Raw genomic sequence first — 21,523 nt, forward strand, 5'->3', positions numbered from 1 at the left:
TAGAGTGCTACATACTTATACATACTAGAGTGCTACATACCTATCATGTGCTCCACAAACTTGTGTGGCTAGGGCATGTGTAAATGTGCATATAAGGTGGATGACATCAACAGGCCCTGTAAAGTAGGGCAATTGGAGTTAACAGGGTGGAACAAGCTTCAAAATGTATTGGCATTGCACACACATAAGTTCATAGGTAGGTACTAGGCTATCGGCCCAAGGGCCTACGTAAGCCTAGCCAGCAAGGTTTCATAGCTTAAGCCACCCAAGAAAGTTATTTTCCTGTGCCACTGTCCAGCAGAGACACAGAAGTGATCCCTGGGGTGTACTTCCTATTTCCCATCCACTCATCAAGTTTTTTCTTTAAGAGTGCTAATGAAGAACTTTGATTGACATAGATGGGTAGCTTGTTCCAGAGTATAAGAAGTCTCTGGGACAGGAATCTATACCTCCAGCATGTCCTGTTTATTGTGGTGACAAGGTTTAGGTCCCTAGACCGTGTAGCTCAGAGGGATTGGGATTTCTTTAGGTAGAAAATACACACAGCCACAAGGGAATATACACATATACACACACTCACTTGCTGTTGGAAACAGAACCACTACCTGTCTATCTACACTATAGCACTATGTGCTTATTGCTTGCCACATGGGACTTACACATGTACAGAGTGTCTGCCACTGCTGTTGGGGTAGATGACATCAGTAGCTGCTGACAGGGAGAACACTGTTGTGGAGGACAGTAGTCATAGGGCCAAAATATGGGTGGCCATTACACAGACATACGCTTGTTGGGTGTATGTATTCTGCTGTATATGTAATACATACATAAACACACACACACACACACACACACACACACACATATGGGGGACTGAAGTGAGATTACAACCCCTACCTACCTATTATTACATAATGGGGCTCACTATAGTATTTGCACATGCCACTGGTTAAAATTGGTGCATGTGTACAGCAGTACATCACTCTATGCCTTTCCGGGTCTCTCTCTCTCTCTCTCTGTCTCTCTCTTTCTCTCCCCCTGTCTTCTTTGCCTCTCTATAAATTATATATTTGTATATGTTACCTATATATCAGCATGTATATCACACTCAACAGAGCTAGATAAATCTTATATGTGCACATATGGATAGATGGGGTAAACATGTTTGATGGAGGTGGGGATAGACAGTTAAGGTGTACATAGCTGTCTGTATACACAAGGAATATATGTACAGCCCAGTTCTATAGTCAGATATGGGTTCAGACATGGGCTGAAAGTAGTTAAGTGTAGGAGCATGCCCAGTATGACCATCAATAATAACAGTGGGACTCAAAGGCAGACCTACCTGTACTCCGGTCCAGGATTTTGTGTGCTACAGCCAATTGGCTGATGAACCTGTATAAGCAGTCCAGCACCTCACTAATATACTGGCTGAGGGATCTCCTGGCTGTGTGCTGTCCTTATCAACTGAGTCATATCTAGGGTGGGTACAGAGTGTATCGGACTGAGCAGAGTTTTGCATAATATGTGAGGTACATTTTGCACAGCACTGTGATGTCCTGGTATGTTAGTGGCAGATCAGTATAGATTAATGTGAGGAACTGCTGACAGACATCTGTTTACTGACTCCATATACTGTAGGGAACCCATGCTACTACACAAAGTGTTCTAGTCTGCGCATTCTATGTTTGTCTGGCCAGTGGTTTCTCCTTTCCCTTATATGTGGCCCTTTGACCTGCTCTGCTCCAGTCAAAGGCTTTGTCCACAGTTTCTGCACTTATGTAGTAGCTATGGTGTGACTGGGGTAGAAGCTGGAACATCACACACAGGGTTATGGACTGCACACCTCTGACTGTACCAGTTTAGAAGGTTGGCCAGCATTGTGCCCCATTCATCTGCTCTGGTCCTCAGATGGTTTGTGTTGCATATGGGCCATACCTCTTAAACTCTTACAGCCCAACATCTGGACAGGGTCATATATAACAGTTGGACACAGGCTCAGACATGGGGACAGCATCTTAATATTGCTCTTCCAAATGTAGACGGTTGGTAAAATGGTTTCGTATTACCTTACATTTTCTTATGGGAATGAAGTCTGCATCTCAACTGTCTGTCATTGATGTTTTCACATCAACCTTTATTGGTTTGCCAATAGTTTGCCAGACAAATGCAATGTTATGACAAACAGAACAGATATATGAGGCATATGTGTGGACTTTCTGAGAAACCCTGACCTTCGTGGGGTATGGCTGGTACCACTGAGTTGTTGTGAGTACTGACACAGTGACGTGGCAGCTTTTTTATCCTGGCACTAGACTGACTTGTCACAAACTGCTGTTCAGCTAGGCACCGCCTAGGTTACTTAGAGCTGTGTACTGTCCATATCTGTGGCCCCCTGTCCCTCCATTGTCCAGCTTTCCTGCAGTAACAAATATTGATTTCTGGACAGCCTGTAGAACTCCTTCTGTAGGTGTAATTGACATGCAAAATAGTAGGCACAGCTAGTGCTAAACCATGGAACCTGTCACCCACATTAATGTACTTAGCCCAGTGAGCCACCACAGCCACAAGTCAGTGCTGTCTATTTCCTGACACTATTAACCATGCACATACATAGCACATTGACCCCTGCATATTATGGAAATGGGACATGTTAGCAAGTCGATTGGGACAGCCCTGGGAATGAGTGGTCTGCTGCTATTACCTTACAAACATAACTGTTACTGCAGTTCTATGGGAACACTGGTGTGTCGGGGGTTGGGGACCATACCTCTCAACTGTACAGATTTTTGCAGAATGTCCAGATGTTTTCCTCCCATTTGGGGTCCATTTTTCATAAAATTGAGGTTGACTGGAAAATTACTGATAAATCATTAAAGACTGAAGTTAGAAACTAATGACAGATAGTTGAGTTTCAGACTTCTAACCCCTCAGAGAATCCATGCTACTGCAAAATCTGTTATTCTATCAACTTTCTATGCTTGTAAGAGCAATATTTAAAAATTGTCCCTGTTTTTGGGCTATTGCCCCACATTTCTTTATGGCTTTGTACAGATTTTTTGCTCTAAGAGATTGAGAGGTATGTATGGTACTCCAACATTGACATCCATGCATCTGTCCTTTGACCCCGCTGTTTGTAAGTCCCTCAGATAGTGCAGTGGAGTTTGCTGGCTTGGGGATTACTGCATATTCTGGGGCAGCCAGTATTTGGTAGAGAGTTCCTGTTGTCCCACATAACTGTCAGTTGTCTGCTGCTGTCCTGGTAGCCCACTGCATTCCCCTGCACACATGCAGCAATACTATGCATATGCTACCACAGTCTACTACCCCTTTCATTTGTTGTTAAGAAGAGTGACTTACCTTGTGCCTGCAGCAGTTGAGAGGACAGTGCTTCAGGGCTGACTCCATTGGATGCATGCAGTACACACCCTATACATGGTAAGGTACAGGTAGTATGATTTGGCTGGCATTCTTTTTACTGTGTATATTAGTCGGAGTGAGGTGTCAGTCCCTGGGTCCCTAGGTTGTCTGTGTATGTGTTATGCATTGCATCTATGCAAAGGCAAGGGTGTACCAGGCATGCCTATGTCTGCCTACAGGGACAGACTCAAGGGGTTCCTCCTCCGAGTCGCCCTGTGCCTGTGGGGACTTTGGCAATGGTGGGGGGCTGTGTGTCCCCTCTCTCTGATGTTCTTGCTGCAGCTATTTCCACAGGATCATATTATGTAGCATGGCACATGCCTTCAATATGTGTGCACATTTGGCTGGAGAGTACAGGGCTCCACCACATATGTCAAGGCAGCAGAACCATGACTTGAGCAGCCCAAACACACACTCTATGATTTTCCTAGTTTGTGCATGTGCCGCATTATGGCATTCTTCAGATGGTGTGTGTGCATTTCTGATGGATATCATCATCCCCCTTAGCCAGCATCCCCCACTAGATGGGCATATGGGATGTTCCCCCTGGCAAATGCCTGGTACAGCTATGATGCATCCCAGATGTGGGAAGTGTGATAACTGCCAGGGCTGTCAGCACGCACACATTGATGATAATGCCCTGGCCATTGCACATGACCTGACAGTTGATGGAGTGATACCCCTTGTGGTTGACGTAGACTCTACCCTCCTCACCAGGTGGTGCTTTGATGTGCACATCAGTGCAGTCTATGGCACCCAGTAACTCTGGGTAATGTGCTACATGGTGGAAGAAATGCATATTGCTGGTCCTCTCCTCAGGGGTGCTGTGGAAATAAATGTGCTCACTGGCATGTGTTAGCATGACATCCAGGAACTGGTGGATTACCCTGGATGGAGATGCCTGTGAGACCCCCATGATGTCCCCAGTAGGTCTTTGGAAAGTACCTGTAGCTAGTATTCTTAAGGCTACACATACATTTGTTTCCACTGGGATAGGGTCCCATCTGTTGGCTCTAGGTCTGAGGAGAGGGTGGCAGAGCTCAGTGAGTTCCTGTAGTATGTCCCTGTCCACCCTGTAGCACTCTACTCTCTCCAGCACATGCAGCCCCTGAAAGGTTACCATGGGCCCGAACGCTCTTCTTCTCCTCAGTCTTGGCCTGTTGTCAGCATCGTCATCATCACTGATCTCAGCCTGTATTGCATACAGATGTACCCAAGAAGCAGCATCCTTTATCATTTTGTCAGTTAAAATTCCCAAGTGTACTCCAATGGTGCAGAGTATGTGGGTAAAATCAGACTGAAGAGTGCATGCATACCTTATACGGTTGTGCTGCAGATGCAGCCTGTGTGATTGGCTGACTATGATACATTCCACCTGCCAGGTATATCATTGAGGGGTTTGAATGGGCCAGTGTCAGTGGAACAGGGCTTATCAGTCTGTTATACTTTATTGGATTGCTCAGGCTATTTCCTTTTATTTTTTTTTTCCAATTTCTTCCACTGCTAAGACCCTCTGCGCTCCTCACAAACCCACAGTGCTAGTATAAACATTGCTTAGCAGTTTATACCCTCCCCTGTACACGGGCATGCTTAGCTTTTCTTTAACTAGCTAAAACATGCACTGTGGGGCTAACTATAGCTTAGCAGCCTTAGACACACACACACCCCTGCTTAGTTCTGCTTAGCTGAGCACAAACAGGTGTCACTCAGCTCCAATCTGCTTAAAATGCTGTAGCTGGAAATGTTAAGAATACCAGGAACATTTCCTTGTGGGAACTGCAACTGTTGTGTGCATATAGTCAGTAGTTTTGACAAAATAAATGGAAAAAAATACATAGCTCAGGATAATTATAACTGTAGAATAGGAGGCATTGTTTATGTATTGAAATGTCCATGCAGGAATTTTATGTGGGGGAAAGCAAAAGAGCATTTAGGACCCGCTTATTAGAACAAATTAAACATTAAAAAAAAGGTAAAATAGAAAGTCCAGTAACAATGCATTTCAAAATGTACCACCTTGGTAAACCTGATGGGTTACAAGCAGGTATTTTAGAAAAAAATTATATAGGTTAGTATGACAATGTTAATTTAAAAAATAAATTATGGTATAAGGAGTCTGTCTTCATTTTAAAATGTGATAGCTTGGATCTCAAGGGTTTGAATTGTGAATGTAATTGGAGATTTTTTTTAATTTTTAATTAAGTAAATAATGAGTTAATTGGATATTTGTAAATTGAATTGTGTTATATAAATAGAAGAAGTATGTATTGGGTGAATATACTCTTAAAAGGCTTTTTTATCCGAGGCGCTAGAGGAAGAGAGACTGCTTTATTGTGTTTGATTTGTTGTGTTTTTCATATTGGTAAAGTCTTTTTATTACCATTTAACCTAGTTCCATGTGGATTTCTGGCCTATTTGTGGTGGAAGTAGTAATCTGTAACATGTTCAAAGAATAGGCAGAAATCCATGCCATCTTCTTGACCCTAGGGGTCATATATTGGGTAAAATCAGTTATATTGGCTAGGCTTGTAAGAGCTAATAAGCCATTACCCTAGGAATCTCCTATGAATCTATGAATAGCAGATTCATATTTACTAGGCATCACATCTAAAGGAGGACACATTCAGAAGTTCAGTACCCCTATCCTCCTTTAAAGTGCATTGCAGTATCAGCAACCATCTGCATGTCATGGGAGTAGAACCCACAGCCTTCTGCACCAAAGGGAAGTATGATACCTCTTGTGCTGCTAATACTGCCTTCAAATTCTGTAGCACAAACACTGACAGCCATTTGCTAAGCAAAACAGTTACACATTGAGAATGAACTTATTACAAGCAACAGTAAGCTTATCTTCCTTTGCAGCTGACATTCCTTGAAAATGCAGTGAAACTTACATTCCTTAAAAATGCACCCCTGATGACTAAGTGGGCAGTCTGGTAGTTGGTGTAGAGGATTTAGGCTCTTGTCTCCTGTAACTAAGATACAGGTTTTGAGCATGACCAACTTAATTAACTAACCTACCATCCCTAAGTAGGACATTGTACACAACTCCCCCCAAAGGGAGGAATGGCTTGTCCCTCTTATAGCAGCAAGTTCTGTAACAATTCCAAGTTCTCAATGATCCTGCATGAGAAAGCAACATTTAAATTTGCATTGCTTTGCATGTGTCATACTAAAAATGCACACACAGATGCAGAATGCATCCTTAAAGAAGAAGAAGCATGGTCACACTACATTCTTAAAGAAAGATTGCTTTTTTTAACTATTTAATTAAAAGTTATGGCAGGGCCCCCCGTCCCCCAACTAGCAGCTCACCCTGCAGCCAGTGGGCCCTAGGTAACTGCCTAGGTTACCAAGTGCGACTCTGATATGAACTGATTTTTCCTTATCCATTGCTTTGGTAACCTTCCCAAACAAATCAACCAGATTAAGTAGGCAGAATCTGCCCTTCACAGTACTGAAATGGCTTGGGTCAAAGTTTGCAGGTTATCTATGTCCTTGTTTATTAATTCCATGATGACCCTTTCCATAGCCTTACAGACAAGGCTGATCGGGTTATTAGTCGGCAGTTATCCGGGTCCACTGATGTCCCAGCTTTGTGCAGAGGGTATGACTGTTGCAGTCCTCCACTCCACTGACACAGTCCCTTTTTGGAGATGAATATTAAATAGCCTGTGTAGGAGATTTGACATGTTTCAGACTGACAAATAGGCATTCCAGTATGTTATTTGGCCCCATAGAAGCACTGTTCTTGGCCTTAGATAGTGTGTGTGACATTTACTCGTGCCCTATTGGGTAGTTATTTCAACACGGAGGTCTGTACTCTAAAAGGTAGAGAATAAACAAGAAGTAATAGAGCTGATACTTTATAGATCAGTAAAAGGAAATTGCTGTTCTTATTGGAAAGCCATCTCAGTACAGAAATTAGCAACCTTGATGTAAATAAATGAATAGGAAGTAATGGAGAAAATACCATATTGGTTAACAGAAGTGGCTTGCCATTTTTTGCTATTCAGGACTGGTTAGAACAAAAATACATCGAGGACTATTGATTTTAATTGTTTTTTTTTTTCTGGATTTTAATGGAATCCCTTGACCAGGGCTGAACTTAGTGATTGGCTGATGTTTTTTTTTTTTTTTTTTTTTTTAAGTAAAGATAATCAGGACTTAATAATCAGGATCTGAAGAAGGCATTACGCTGAAAGCGTTTGTCCTGTTTTAGAGTCATCCTTTGGATTGTTCATTAAATATTTTATTTTATATCATTCAGCTGTGGTGGTATGCTCCCTGTTGTTTTCCTGTAGCAAGTATAAATAAATAAAAAATAAAATAAAGTAAAATAAAATTGGTCATGTATGCTGATTACATATGTACCAACTTGTTTAACCAACTTTGCAACTTAACTAACTTGGAGCTTTCCTCCCTGTGCCTCTGCTGAAAATGGACCTGTGTCCAGTCGGACTCTCCTGGTTAACAAATGTAAAATAAATAAATAAATAATAAATAATGAGGCAAAAGAAAAGTGGGCATTGACGGTTTTCCACTTTGTAGAAAGATGAAGAAATTGATGCATTTTCAACAGTGCATGCTTTTAGAAAATATTAAGGTCTGAGTATTATGTTTTTTCTTTGCAACTATTGGAGTTCTGATAGGGGGTGGCGGGGATGAATGTGGTTGAGCAGGAGCAAGAAACATGCTGGAATACAAAGTAAAGAGAAAAACAGGCATGATGAGGTTTGGCAAGAGAAATACCAAGTAAACTTTAAATTTGAAAATTAAAAAGCATCTGTAAATGAATTATTGGATGAGAATATAAAGTGAACTGGAAATAGAGAAGAGTGATTTACAAAGAAAGGACATCATGCATGGACATGGGAGTGGAGTAGAGTATATATTGTCTTAGAACAATAATGAATAAAGGTTGCCTATTTAGCTGGGGTGGGTACTTCAGGAAAAAGAAATGATGCATCACAAATGATAAGTTATGATATAAAACAGTTCATTGAAGGTGCTGCATATTGGAAAACAGTGACATTAGAGATATTAAAGGGTGCATATCAAATAAATAGTGAAGGAATAGGTAGAGTGTTTTTTAACATGCAAGATGGAGCTATTGGCATTATTAATATGGAGTTCTCCAGTTTTCATTTCTATGAGGGTGTGACGTCCCTCCTTTGGGCCAGTAATCAAAGAGCTTCTATCCTCACCACTGACAGTGGTAGGGAACATTCACTTAGAACAAAAATGGATACACATACACACAGTATTTTCAGATGCAAATCTCTGCACCAAGCACAATTTCCCTTAAGAGCACACAGGGAGCACACACCAGACCTGGGGCTAGCCTTCCTCCCCAGGTCTCCAATAAGGCTCCACCCTTCTCTCTGCAGATGTCAGTGTTCTGTGGCCCTGTTCCAATTAACTGAGAGACATGCTCTTTGAGATTTGATTTTCACAGACACACACACCTGGGAAAGCCTGACACATATTCACCAGCTATGCCACTTCTAGCCAGACTATAAGGTAAATTCACTGCCACCAGCCAGCTACTTTAAGGCTCTTACCAAGGTACCCAATTACTGTTAGCAAAATTAATACTTACAAATGGTAAGATTAACCAAGCAGCAAGACTTTCAAGAGAATTAAGCCCAGAGTGCCATCAAATAAATGTAATTACTCTCAAATGTTAAACTATTTTCTAAAAGACAAGACACAGTGAAAGGTTTAGATATATTTACTAATAAATAATAAAATAGAAAACATGAAGATATTTATAGGTTCATAGCTTCATAGGTAGGTACTAGGCTATTTGCCCGAAGGCATTTATAAGCCTAGCCAGAATGTGTTGGCTTTCGCTGCCCCCTTAGATTAGTTCCCTGTGCCTCTGTCCAGCAGAGCCACTGAAGCGATCCCCGGGGTAAACTTTCTGTTTCCCATCCACTCGTCAAGGTTTCTCTTGAAGAGTGTTAGTGAGCAGCTCTGCCTAATGTATTTATTTACAATAAACACTAGAGTTTATTTTCACAGGAAATATAAAAACAACACAGCTGAAAAGATATTAGACAGATACAGAAAAAACAATATTTAACTAATCTCACTATATTTTCCTAACTTACTGAAGAATTACTGTTCCCTACTTACTGGCTAGAGCAAGGCAAGATGAAGTGGATGAGCATCTTTGTCGTCACTTCCAATAACAGAGTGTTGAGTGTCACTATCACATCCCTCACTAATATTTAAAAACAGTTTTAGTGCTAGCTATAGAATGACATCACATCTGGTCACCTGACTCTGTTGTTCCCACCCTACCCCCACGACTAGAAGCTGAACCAGAATCTAGCACAGATATGTCACAATACACACCTAGAGCTTTACTAAAGTATCTGAAGACTAAAACAATTCCAATACTTTCATCCTTCTTGTAGACACTAACCAGCCATTCTATGGCACCCCAGGGTAAAAATTATTTCACCATTAAGGACAATAAGAGCAAGATCCCAGAGCAGACATTGCATCGCTAGCTGCATTCAGGCCTGTGAGATAAAATTTTTAGGGTTTAAACCAAATAATTTAATTTCAAGCTATTTTCTTAAGGTAAGCTAAGCTGAGTTTAACCCCTTCTCTTCCAGAATGCTCTGTTGACATATATACATTTCTCCACTTACAAAATTACATTCTGATATAAATGTCTATTTCCTTTCTATTCAGCAGGACCCACTGTGAATACATTTTTAACACAAGCATCTTTACTAATCAGTTTGATATTCAAATGAGATAAAATTCTTTATAAAGCTCCAGCTAGCTGTGCTGGCATATGTTACACATGTACTGACTTACTTTCTCTGGCATAGCTGGCACTACCTCACATCTTCATAGAAAGAATAAAGAAAAGATGCATGTAAGTTATGATTTTAAGTATGACTGCATAAAAATGAGAAGATAACAGACTGGAATACCTTTGGATAATTTTAGTTTGCTCTGAAAATGTACAATGTATCTTTGGTAATAAGAGGAAAAGCTGTTATAGAGTATAGTCATTGTATGAAATGATACACAAAGAAACAAATATGTGTGTGTGTGTGTGTGTGTGTGTGTGTGTGTGTGTGTGTGTGTGTGTGTGTGTGTGTATATATATATATATATATATATATATATATATATATATATATATGGGATCTGTACAGATCCCTGAATGCACTTTCCGCCGAAGCAGAAATCACCAAGCATACTTAACCAAAAGTGTTGTTCACCAAAGCAGCACTTTCAGATAAGTATGGTCATTGTGCTGGTCGTACTATGGTGTGGATACGGGAAAATTCCCTTTTCCCCACTGTAGTGCAACCTTGGAGTGAGAATATTAAATTAGGGGGGTGGGGGGTACAGCCCCCCACATGGGGGGTGAAGGGGGGCTTGCCCCCTTGCATAGAAGTAGGTTTAACGTTGTTTTTTTTTAAAAACATACTTTACCATAAGCGTTTTTTCGGTGAAAGCGCTTTTGGTAAAGTATCTTCAGTGATAATGGATTCGGACTTTTGATCTTTCAATCAAAAGCCTTAGATCCATATATATATATATATATAGGGTCTATATTACTAGAACGAACGGCTTAAATGTTCGAATCTGTAAAAGTCGACCTTTACAGATCGAACACTTAAACGTTCGAAATAACAAAAAAGTATATAAAAAAGCCTCAAACATTTAGAAAGGGTTTAGGCAGGGGGCAAGCCCCCATGCACCCCCATACCCTCTGCTACTTAAATATACCAACTCCGAGATCACACTTCACTGAACTACAGTGCAGAAATGGGAAATTTCCCATTCCCTACATGTGGTTTTGGAGTTGGTATATTAAAGTAGGGGGTGTGGGGGGTGCAGGGGGCTTGCCCCCCCTGCTTCAACCCTTTAGTTTATTTTTTTTAGTGTGTATTTTTTTTTTTAATTTTTGTAAAATTTTGATCACTTAACTGTTCGATTTCTAAAGGTCACCCTTTAGAGATTTGAACATTTAAGCATTCAAGCATCTAATATAGACCCTATATAAGGTCTATATTACTAGAACGAATGCTTAAATGTTCAAATCTGTAAAGGTCAACTTTTACAGATCAAAGACTTAAACGTTCAAAACAGTAAAAAAGTATATTAAAAAAAAACATGTAGAAAGGGTTTAGGCAGGGGGGCAAGCCCCCCTGCACCCCCCACACCCTCTGCTACTTAAATATACCAACTCTGAGATTGCACTTGAACTACAGTGCAGAAATGGGAAATTTTCCATTCCCTACACTGTAGCGTGATCTTGGAGTTGGTATATTAATGTAGGGGGTGTGCGGGGCACAGGGGGGCTTGCCCCCTGCTTAAACCCTTTAGTTTTGTTTTTCTATTGTGTATTTTTTTTTAATTTTTGTAAAATTTCAATCGCTTAACTGTTCGATCACTAAAGGTCGACCTTTAGAGATTCGAATATTTAAGCGGTCGAGCATCTAATATAGACCCTATGTATATATATATATATATATATATATATATATATATATATATATATATATATATATATATATATATATATATATACATACACACATCTATATATATACAGAGAGAGAGAGAGAGATGTGATTCCCTATTACAAGATCAAAACTCAAAAGATCGAACCATACAAGGTCGAACTAAAAAGATGAAAAACCCACATGCTTAAATGTAATGGGAAAATCACAACACCAGCCTCAGGATTCAACAAATTCCATGCAAGAATGAAGCTATTCTTGCACGGAATGGTTCATGTCCATATAGCACAGTAGTGCATCTTGCATATTCATGAAGGCTCACTGCTGTTTCAGCTGTACAGACACGATCCATGAACGAGTGTAGTGGGAGTGTTCAAGTAGTGCATGGACTACAAACACACCCCCTGCACTCAGAAAGAGCCATACAACACTTTCTGAATGCATTCCAGTGTCATCGGACAATAAAAGGAAACAAAAAACATCCTTTTAGTGTCTGCGGACACTGAAAGCACTTCAACAGGAAAGAAATGCAGGGAGTGTGTGACAGGTTATGTCACAAACTCCCTGCCTTGTCAAAGTGCCGTACAGCACTTTGGACAAAAACCCTACACATCCTCGCTGACTGTTCAGAGTGCTCACTGGCATATTTGGCAGGCCTACCTTGCAAATGCACAGATCCTTGCTGACTGTCCAGAGTGCTGGCTGACATATTTTGCTGGTTATACCTTGCAAATGCACACATCTCCCGTGGCTATCCAGAGTGCTGGCTGACATATTCATTTGTCATACCTCACAAATGCACACATCTCCAATGGCTGTCCAGAGTGCTGGCTGACATATTTGGCTGGTCATACCTCGCAAATGCACACATCTCCCATGGCTGTCCAGAGTGCTGGCTGACATATTCAGTGGTCATACCTCGCAAATGCACACATCTCCGCTGGCTGTCCAGAGGGCTGGCTGACATATTTGGCAGGCCTACCTTGCAATTGCACAGATCCTTGCTGACTGTCCAGAGGGCTGGCTGACATATTTGGCTGGTCATACCTCACAAATGCACACATCTCTGCTGACTGTCCAGAGGGCTGGCTGACATATTTGGTGGTCATACCTCACAAATGCACACATCTCCTATAGCTGTCCAGTATGCTGGTTGACATATTCGCTGGTCATACCTCACAAATGCACACATCTCCGCTGGCTGTCCAGAGGGCTGGCTGACATATTTGGCAGGCCTACCTTGCAATTGCACAGATCCTTGCTGACTGTCCAGAGGGCTGGCTGACATATTTGGCTGGTCATACCTCGCAAATGCACACTTCTCCACTGACTGTCCAGAGGGCTGGCTGACATATTCAGTGATCATGCCTTGCAAATGCACACATCTCCCGTGGCTGTCCACAGTGCTGCTGACATATTCGGTGATCATACCCTGCAAATGCACACATCTCCACTGACTCTCCAGAGGGCTGGCTGACATATTTGCAGGCCAACATTGCAACTACACATATCCTTGCTGACTGTCCAGAGAGCTGGCTGACATATTTGGCTAGTCATACCTCACAAAAGCACAAATCTCCACTGCCTGTCCAGATGGCTGCCTGACATATTTGGCAGGCCTACCTAGCAATTACACAGATCCCTGTTGACTGTCCAGAGGGCTGGCTGACATATTTGGCTGGTCATACCTCACAAATGTACACACCTCAACTGACTGTCCAGAGGGCTGGCTGACATACTCAGTATAAATATTTTTTTTACATATAAGTTGTGTTTAAGCACAGCTCAGTGTGTTTGCATTCCAGGTTGTAAGAGCCGAATACAAAATTGTAGGCCTATTTCTTCACAGTGAAATATCCAAGAGGTTAGAGTCCAAGATCTTTGTTTTGGCATGTAGGGTTCGAGTACCAAGACAAGCCATCATTTTTTAAATGGGAAAGCAGTATTAAAATTATTTTTTCTAAACTTAAATAAAGCAGTAATTGTTTTTTGTTAACCAGGGTAGTATAGCTGGTTTAAAATATATCTGAGTGCATATAATGTGAAATCACCCATGTATACACAAGTGTCCCATACAGTATAGTCACACCCCTTGCAAATATAAGGAAAGCACATAGAAGGATGTCATATAAAGTAAATCATATACACCTAATAAATGAAGTCAGTATTATGATGTTTTTAAAAAATGAAAAGTGAAGAATAGTTAGAAATGCTCAGCTATTCTTAGCAGGTGTAAGCATTGCTAAGACATGAATGCTAAGCAGCAGGTAGCTTAGATAAGTGGATTGGTGCACTGTGAAACAGAGCTCAACAAAATCTCCTGTATGCAGTGTGAAAGCTGGCACAGTGGGATTGTGCACTGCTTAGCGGAGCTTAACCTTTTTCAAAATGGTCCAATGATAGCAAAGGAGGGGAATATAGCACTATTTAAATGGTGCAGGTGATAATACAGCTATAACCAGTTGTAGCTGATCTCTGCAGGCTGGCGGTGAGGGTATGCACTTTTGGGCGCAGCTCTGGAGCATCCAGGAGTCCAGGGTCATGGTTAGACTCCTAGTGAAAGACCATGCAGAGAGACTGCTGCAGGGTCAGTACCAGGGTTCCCAATACAAAGTGGAGGTCTGGAACCATCTTGCACATGATCTCACCAGTGCTACTGGCATCCCTTGAACTGGTGAGCAGGTCTGGCACCATTTTACTGACCTCAAGTATTGGATGTGCGAGCTCTTGGACTAGTGGATGGAAGATGCACTGGCACAGAATGTCCCATAAGTGTGTAAGTATCAGCACCAATTACTGTTTCCTAAAGTCCAGCCTGTGTATTTGATCGATAGGTATGCATAAATGTTTCTTTATCTCTGTACACCTGCAGATGAGAGGGCTGCGAACATGGCCACCCATGCCAGCAGGTTGCTAAGGCTGCATAGGGAGCCTGGTAAGTAAAAATCTAGCTTGCAGTATTCGGGGCAAATAAATAGAAAGGAGTAGAATGTCAACTGCCAGTAGGTTAAAATGTGTACTGTATATAATGAATAAATGATGTTAGCAGAGTAATACTGATGTACAGGATATCTATCAAGAAAAGTGTCAGTACCCTTCAATACAACTAAAAACCCCAGACTGTTGTGTTTACTTTGGTATGCGGTGGTATGAATCTAAATGTGTACAGGTTCTGCACAGCAACTATGGCTCTGACAGCATGAAGTAATTGTGGCTCATCTGACAAAGAGTGTGGAGCTGTAAAACAGGAGATCAACTATATGAAGTATTCCATGCACCAAGATCTGATCCCTGAATAGTAATGTGTGAAGTATTATACTGTATCCCCTACAGCAGTGCTTTGTGTTAACCATTGCTTTACAGATTGTAATATGTCAAACTATTAATACACAGTACAAGAAGTATCTGCCATACATGAATGTCACAATTACAAGGTCAGATTGTACAACCAAGAGAGTATTAGGTAGAAAACAGTCAAGCAAAAGCTAGCAGTTCCTCAATAGCTCATTGTGATGAAACAGAGCATTGTTTTACCTTTTGCACAAACAGGCACGGTTCAAATTCCGGGAGTGGTAGTAAGCTGTATGCATAATTACTCCCAAAAATATGTGAATATGTGTAGACACAGTCAGGTAGTGTTAACAGAAATTCCCTCCACAGGTCTGCCAGGTAAGGAAATGTTTCTATTAGCTATAATAAGGCTTTAGTAATACATTGTGTGCAAACATTCCACTGTCCAACCCCAAGGCTTCAAATGACAGCAAGATAAGTACATACACCAAGGGGTTTCTTCTGATAAATGTCCCTCAAGTGTCATGCTGTCATGGCTAGTGGTAACTGCTGGCAATACCTAGGATAACAGATAGAAATCCAGGCAGAGTATGTTAGCAGCACACACACACAGCATGAGTGCAGGGGACCCCTGTCAGTGTCACATTTGTAACCTTGAATATGTGAACATGTGTAGAAAGAGTCAGGTAGTGTTAAGAGATATTTCCTCCACACATCTGCCAGGTAAAGAAATGTTTCTATTATCTGTAAGAAGGCTGTAGTACTACACTGTGTACAAGCATTCCAGTGCCCAACTGCAGGCCATAGGTAGATGTAAAGTGAGGTTATACCTGGAGAGTAATGAGTAATGATCAGTACAGTTGTGAACAACTGAAGCTGATACAGTTCTTAATAGACATCTCTCTCTCACCCACCCTACCTGCAGCAATAATTCAAACACATAATCAACGGGTATGTTTTTCTCCAAACCTACTGTTGGGAAATGTGTCCTATTCTACAAATATTGAATCGTTTCGTTATTAATGTTCCCTGTTTAAATGCTATCATTGGTGGCCTGTTACTATCAATGTAACTTGCATGCCATTATAATGCCTAATGTGGTTCTATATATACATGTCTTCTGTTTGCTTTGCAACTGTTTCAAATCTGTTTTATGGGGTCAATTAGAACACCCATGCATGCTGTTATAACTAATCTTGAAATATGTTGTTCATGATTAACCAACATATTCTGTAAAACCTCAGCACCATAGCATGTCTGGGAAGGCAGATCCCATTGGGTCTGCCTGTCCTGCCTCATCTGGCCATGGCACTGGGCCCCAGCACATCTGGGACTCAACCCAGGACTTCCTCATCCACTGGTCCTGCACCACCTTTGCATGGGACTGCCGAGGAGCGGGCGCAGACAGGAAACTGTCACCCGTAACCAGGACTGGGGTTTGGTGCTTAGCGCCATCAAGAAGGAGTTCGGTGGACAGCTACACCAGATTGAGTGCTGCCTGGTGCAACTTGAGGGTTATCCTGCCCCTCCTGTCCAGCCCCCAGCACAGCGACCTTTGGGGCAGTGAAGGTGGGGACCTCAGTCCCACTGTATCCATTTGGGGGCTCATGGGCATCTGATTCCCAAATACCCTCCCCGTCCAAGGTGTTTAACCCCCATGTGTGTCAAATACCACCCCTATCTGCTGTCTTGTCTGTCTTGTCTGTCTCCGTATCCAACTTACCTCCGCAAATATACAGTGGCTATAAAAAGTGTACACACCACTGTTAAAATGCCAGTTTTTTATGATATAAAAAAATGAGACCACAATAAATCATTTCAAAACTTTTCCCACCTATAATGTGACCTATAACCTGTAAAATTCAATTGAAAACAAACAAATCTGTTAGGTGAAAAATATAAAAATAAAAAAAACATGCAATACGCTGTTTGCGTAAGTGTGCACACCCTTAAACTAATGCTTTGTTGTGTGTGCACACCCATAAACTAATAGTTTATTGAAGCACCTTTTCATTTAATTACAGCATTCAGTCTTCTTGGGTACACACCTGTCATGGATTAAAGAGACTCCGATTAACCCCAAATAAAGTTCAGCTGTCCTAGTTGAATTTTCCTGACATTTACTCAGTTGCCTGCTACAGCAAAAGCCATGGTTCGCAGAGAGCTTACAAAGCATCCAAGGGATCTCATTGTTGAAAGATATCAGTCAGCAGAAGGGTACAAAAACATTTCCACAGCATTAGATATACCATGGAACACAGTGAAGACAGTCATCAAAAAGTGGAGAAAATATGGGACAACAGTGATGTTGCAAAGAACTGGACATCCCTCCAAAGTTGATGAAAAGACGAGATGAAAACTGGATAGGGAGGCTGCCAGGGGACCTACAGCAATACTGAAGGAGCTGCAGGAATTTCTTGCAAGTACAGTTTGTGTACTACATGTGACAACAATCTTCTATATTCTCCATAAGTCTGGACTATGGGGTAGGGTTGCAAGATGGAAGCCTTTTCTTACACAGAAAAACATCCAGGCCTGGCTAAAATTTGCAAAACAATACATCAAGTTTCCCAAAAGCATGTGGGAAAATGTGTTATGGTCTGATGAGGCCAAGGTTGAACTTTTTGGCCAAAATTCCAAAAGTTACATTTGGCGCAAAAAAACAACACTTTGCATCACCAAAAGACCATCCCCATGGTGAAGCATCATGCTTTGGAGTTACTTTTCTTCAGCTGGAACTGGGGCTTAAGTCAAGGTGGGGAGAATTATGAACAGTTCCAAATACCAATCACTTTTGACCCCAAATCTTCAGGCATCTGCTAGAAAGCTGAAGATGAAGAGGAATTTCACATTTCAACACAACAATGACCCCAAGCATACATCCAAATCAACAAAAGAATGGCTTTACCAGAAGAAAATTAATGTTTTGGAATGGCCCAGTCAGAGCCCAGACTTAAATACAATAGAAAATCTGTGGGGTGACCTGAAGAGGACTTTGCACAAGAGATGCCCTTGCAATCTGACAGATTTGGAGCACTTTTGCAAGGAAGAGTGGGCAAATATTGCCATGTTAAGATGTGCCATGCTGATAGACTCCTAACCAAGAAGACTGAATGCTGTAATTAAATCAAAAGGTGCTTCAACAAAATATTAGTTTAAGGGTGTGTACACACAACAAAGTATTAGTTTAAGGGTGTGCACACTTATGCAACCAGCCTATTCTGCGTTTTTTTATTTTTTATATTTTTCCCCTAACAGATTTGTTTTTCAATTAAATTGTACAGGTTATAGGTTACATAAAAGATGGAAAATGTTTTGGAATGATTTATTGTGGTTTCATTTTTTTATATCACAAAAACCTGGCATTTTAACAGGGGTGTGTACATTTTTTTATATCCACTGTACCTACTATCCTTCCCCAACATCCCACTCTCAGCTTAAAAAAAAAATAAAAGGGCATCTATTCCCAAAAAAAAAAAAATTACGCCCCATACATAGCTGTCCATTTCACACATATGTCCACTGAACACATGTAATCTGGTCCAATTAGCTTGACAACACATTACTGTTGTCCTTACCCCTCTCTCAGGGGTTTGAGTGTCCAAATTCACTTCCAAATTCTGTAGAAATGCACAGCTGTTACTGTAGAAGAAATGGACAGCTATGGGCCTTTCCTACACCCATCTTGCACATCCCTAGCTATCTTTCATATTGTTTTTCCTTCTGCTTGTCCCTTTTTCACCACTTTCCTATCATCCCTTTTTCTTTTCTTTTAAAGAAATTAGCTCGAGTGTAAGTGGCAGTAAGCGGGAGTAAGCGTGTTCATGCGATGCTAAGTGAAGCTAACACAGATTAAGCACCTGTATGTTTAACCATATGTTAGCACTGCTTACCATCATGCAAACCTGCACAAACCCGCTTACAACTGCTTAAAACTGGTCTAATGCCTCTGTCTCCAGCAGCCACTGCTCTGCCTTGCAACAAAAACATCAGCCCTGCCAAGTCTCAAACCTGGGTCCCTGAACACCATAGTCAAAGTAATATACCATTACACCATGTGAGCTGTGGAATTACTGATGCGTTTTCAAACATATCATTCAGTAGTCATTCAACAGTAGGGAAAATATTTTGTGGAATCAGGTTTTATATAGTTATATGTATATATGTATGGAGATGCATATATGTGGAAAAATATGTACATAATATATATAGAGATATACATCTAAAATATATACATACACACACACACACACACACACACACACACACACACACACACATATATATATATATATATATATATATATATATATCTTCTTCTTTCGGCTGTTCCTGTTAGGGGTCGCCACAGTGGATCATCTATTTCCATTTCTTCCTATCCTCTGCATCTTGCTCTGTCACACCAACCACCTGCATGTCCTCTCTCACCACATCCATTAACCTTATCTTAGGCCTTCTTATTTTCCTGTTACCTGGTAGCTTCATCCTTAGCATCTTTTTCCAAATATACTCATCATCCATTATGAGCACATGTCCAAACCAACATAATCTTGCCTCTCTGACTTTGTCACCAAACCTTCCAAACCTGGGCTGACACTCGAATATACTTAGCTGGTCTCACTATCCTCTTGTAAACCTTCCCTTTCACTCTTACTGGTACTTGTCTGTCACAAATCACTCCTGACACTCTTCTCCACCCACTCCATCCTGCCTGTGCTCTCTTCTTCACCTCTCTTCCACACTCACCATTACTCTGAACTATTGATCCCAAGTATTTAAACTCATCCACTTTGCCACCTCTACTCCATGCATCCTCACCATCCCTCTATCCTCCCTCTCATTCACACACATATATTCTGTCTTAGTCCTGCTGACTTTCATTCCTCTTCTCTCTAGAGCATATCTCCATTTCTCCAGGGTCTCCTCCACCTGTTCCCTACTCTCACTACAGATCACAATGTCATCTGCAAACATCATAGTCCACTGGAACTCCTGTCTGATCTTGTCTGTCAACCTGTCCATCATCATTGCAAATAAGAAAAGGCTCAGAGCTGATCCTTGATTTAATCCCACCTCCACCTTAAACACATCCGTCACCCCCACCGTAGACCTCACTGCTGTCACACTACCCTCGTGCATATCCTGTACCACTCTTACATACTTCTCTGACACTCCAGACTTCCCCATACAATATCACAACTCCTTTCTAGGCACATGCTTTCTCTAAGTCTACAAAAACACAATCCAACTCCTTCTGACCTTCTCTGTACTTCTCCATCAACACTCTCAGAGCAAACATCACATGTGTAGTGCTCTTTCCCGGCATGAAACCATACTGCTGCTCACTAATTATCACGTCCCTTCTTAACCTAGCTTCCACTACTCTTTCCCATAACTTCATGCTGTGACTCATCAATGTAATCCCTCTGTAGTTACTACAGCTTTGCACATCACCCTTATTCTTAGAAAATCGGTACCAAAACACTTCTTCTCCATTCCTCAAGCATCCTCTCACTTTCCAAGACTTCATTAAACAATGTGGTTAAAAACTCCACTGCCATTTCTCCTAAACACCTCCATGCTTTCACAGGTATGTCATCTGGACCAACAGCCTTTCCATTCTTCATCCTCTTCATAGCTATCCTTACTTCCTCTTTGCTAATCCATTGTACCTCATGATTCACTATTCCCACATCATCCAACCTTCTCTCCCTCTCATTCTTCATTCATCAGCCCCTCAAAGTACTCCTTCCATCTGTTCAACACATTCTCCTCGCTAGTGAGTATGTTTCCCTCATTATCCTTTATCACCCTTACCTGCTGCACATCTTTCCTAGCTCGGTCCCTATGTCTAGCCAATCGGTACAGATCCTTTTCTCCCTCCTTAGTATCCAACCTTTCATACAACTCTTCATATGCTTTATCCTTAGCCTTCGCCACCTCTCTCTTCGCCATGCACCTCATCTCCTTATACTCCTGCCTACTTTCTTCATCTCTCTGACAATCCCACTTCTTCTTTGCCAACCTCTTTCTCTGTATACTCTCCTGTACTTCCTCATTCCATCACCATGTCTCCTTGTCGTCCTTCCTCTTCATCTCCCTTACTAGCTCTGCTGTAGTTACCCAGCTATTTGGTAACTCTTCACTGTCATCTAGTGCCTGTCTTAACTCATCCCTGAACTCCAACTCACAATTACCCTTTTTCAATTTCCACCATTTGATCCTTGGTGCTGCCCTCACACTCCTCCTCCTCTTCTTGATCACCAACATCATCCTACAAACCACCATCCTATGCTGCCTAACTACACTTT

Source organism: Protopterus annectens, chromosome 3.part1, assembly GCF_019279795.1.
Source record: "Protopterus annectens isolate FY-2018-M chromosome 3.part1, PAN1.0, whole genome shotgun sequence".
In the NCBI taxonomy this organism is placed as follows: Eukaryota; Metazoa; Chordata; order Ceratodontiformes; family Protopteridae; genus Protopterus; species Protopterus annectens.